This window comes from Arachis ipaensis, chromosome B2, assembly GCF_059453495.1.
Source record: "Arachis ipaensis isolate K30076 ecotype BB chromosome B2, ASM5945349v1, whole genome shotgun sequence".
Taxonomy (NCBI): Eukaryota; Viridiplantae; Streptophyta; class Magnoliopsida; order Fabales; family Fabaceae; genus Arachis; species Arachis ipaensis.
In genome coordinates this window covers 6,175,034-6,178,125 of record NC_142437.1, presented here as the reverse complement: position 1 = coordinate 6,178,125, position 3,092 = coordinate 6,175,034, and positions in this window count along the sequence as shown.

The following is a 3,092-nucleotide window of genomic DNA, read 5'->3' as shown; positions in this document are numbered from 1 at the left end:
TCGGGTCTAATAAATAGACCCAGTGTATATTTTGGATCGGGTCTGAGTCACATCAAACCCGGCTTTACCCGGCCCATGTGCACCCCTACTACCTAGTTAGTAAGGATGACTATATAACCCATACCCACAGGTATTTGCTCCTATGCACTCTGATATAATACAATATATATAATATTATTAAATAAAATATTAATATAAATCAATTGTAATAGATATACACACACAAAATTATTTTTATCCATCATCCAATTATATAATTCTTTTCACAATATATAGGTATCTAATTTTGTCATTTGCTATATTCTTGTTTTTTTTAATTCTTTTTCTTAACTTGTAACTTGCACTTCATGTTTCTATTTGTAAGTTTACATTAAAATGCCACTTTTAGTATAGATTTCAATAATCTTAATAGTTTATGTTTATTGGAACACTAATGTTTCATTTTTTTAGTGGAACATTTTAGATGTGACCGTTTTACATTTTTTTTTTTTTTTTTGGTATACGTTTTACATTACTTATTACTCTCAAATAAAGTGTCAATATTCTTGTGGGTGGAAACAAAATTGTAAAAGTTTTCTTTTTAAATTTTTGGGTTTAGAATTGTAAAAACTTTCATCCCATAGTAATCTATCAAGCCCAAGTGAGAGGTTTTTGTGTTTTGAAAGGCCTGGTGAGAGATTTGTTAGAATAGTATTAGCAGAAGTATGAAACACTGAAATGAAGGCATCAACATTTTTGCCAAAATTTTTCTTTTGGACGTAAACCTAAAATCTCAATGAAGGTGTCTTGAAGGCCCAATTTTCAACCAAGCTGGGAGCAATGTGAGTTAAACCTATTAACATATTAAACTTTTATTTGGGCTTCAATGTCAATAAAGCCCATTTGGATTTTTTTGTAATAGTCCATTTTTAGTTTCTTAGTTCTAACTTCCAAATGCATTTCCATTGCTGAAAGAAAATTGACTCCCTTTCCTTTTTTTTTTTTCATTTATCTTTCATCAATATAGCATAGCCAGAAAAACAAATTTAATTATACTATTAGTCTCTACAATTTTACTAAATTTATAATTAATTTTTTTTTACTTTGATCTTTGCACTACTTTTAATTTTATAATTATTTTTTTTAATGTCAAAAACATTAACATAATATTCCTCCCAACAAGCATATCGTCAAATATTAATTAAGTTCTTAACTGTAAGTATTTTTAATTTACGAAAAATTATTCTGTTAATTACTTAATTCTAACATATTTTACATCGGCAAGAACCTAATTATACAATTAAAAATAGTATAAGAACTCAATTGAAAGAGAAAAAATATAAGAAATTGTAAATTTGGAAACTATAGTAACTAACAAAATAATAAAAAATTACCCTAAAAAATAATATTCCCTTTAAGGAGAGCAAAAGTGGTTTAAAAATACTATATGTATTAATTTTCTATATTTCTTGAAAATCAATTTCATATGTTAATTAAATCTCTTTGAAACATAATTTTGCTAACTCTGTAAACTTAAAAAAACAAAACATGTATTTAACAGTTGATAATGTTGATGGTTAATTAATTTTTTTATGGTTCTTAATTATGAGTATAAAGGACAATATTGCTCTGAGACTATGTATGTAGTAGTTCAAGAAAATTTTCATGAAATATTGGAGGTTGAAGAAGATATAAAAACATGCCATAAATATGGGGATATTTTTTGTTGTATTTCTTGTGTGATGGAAACATTTTGCTTTGTAGATAGGAAACTTCTTTGTCCAGATTTAAATGCTTGACAAGTGACCAAACCCTACACACACCAAAGAAAAATGGAGTTATGTTCCTTGTTCCCTCCTAATCAAAATTTGGTAAAAGGACAAGCAATTTGCAGCTTATATATAAAAAAATATTTTTGGAGTTTTTTGCCATGCTCAGAGATTAGTCCTAGAAAATAAATTTAATTTAATTAATTTCAAATAAAAAACAAAGTCATTAAGTGAGTTCCAAGAGAATCTAGAATAGTTTGACCAGTCTAGGGGTCTTGAGAGTACTTTTAGCAGCTGAGTCTTGAAGTAGAGAAGTGGTCACCATTATTGTTTAGTTGTAAGCATTAAGACAATAGCCACATTGATTCATGTGCCTTTTTCTGATTGTTCAGCAAAAATATGCAGGTCATTTTTATAGTTTTATCATAGATTTATTTATTTTGTGTCTTAAATATATATGTTAAGATTATAAATTAAAAAATATTTTATTGAAAATATAAAAAATTTAAATTTTTAATGTATTTATTTTATAAATTTAATTTTGATGTATTGTCAATATAAAATAATTTTACACATACATTCAATTATATAACATCATATCAATAAAGGTAATTACTTTTTGCATTGACCTCGTGAACGGTCATTCAAAAGAACGGATGCAATTACACGATTATATAAAACGTTTTATACTGTTAATGTATCAAAATTATATTCTTGTTTTATATCTATTAAATTAAAAAATTTAAAACTTTTCATTAATAATAAACTCATTATAAGGTATTTAGATTCACATTTAATTTTAGGACATTGAAAGAGATATAGTGCTAAAAAAAAGGATTTTGTTAAGAATACTGGTTAGAAAAATGTTTAACATTTTTAGTACATTTAATATGTTAGAAAACTTTAAAATTTTTATTGAAGACAAAACGCTAAAGCTTTTTAATTGAAATAACTTTAATGATAGAAAAAAATCCAAAAATAATTAGAAAAAAAACCAATGTGTGAACTTAATTGAAAAATTAGAGTATATTAGACTATAACTAACTAAACTAATCTAATTTGTATGTATTAATAATGTGAACATAATTATTTATTGGGTCCAAAATTTATACAAGTAAGAGGACATTTGAACACGTTATCTAATAAAATTACTAATAGATCATGTTACTATATGGAAAAATATTACTCTCTTGTATTATTGATAATAATAATAATAATAATAATTACTATGTATAAGATTACCATATAGATGATGGTTTTTTCATTTAAATAAAATAAATTTTTTATTTATCCATTTAAATCAGAATACAAAAATTTATTAATTTGTGCATTTAGTTATGTTTT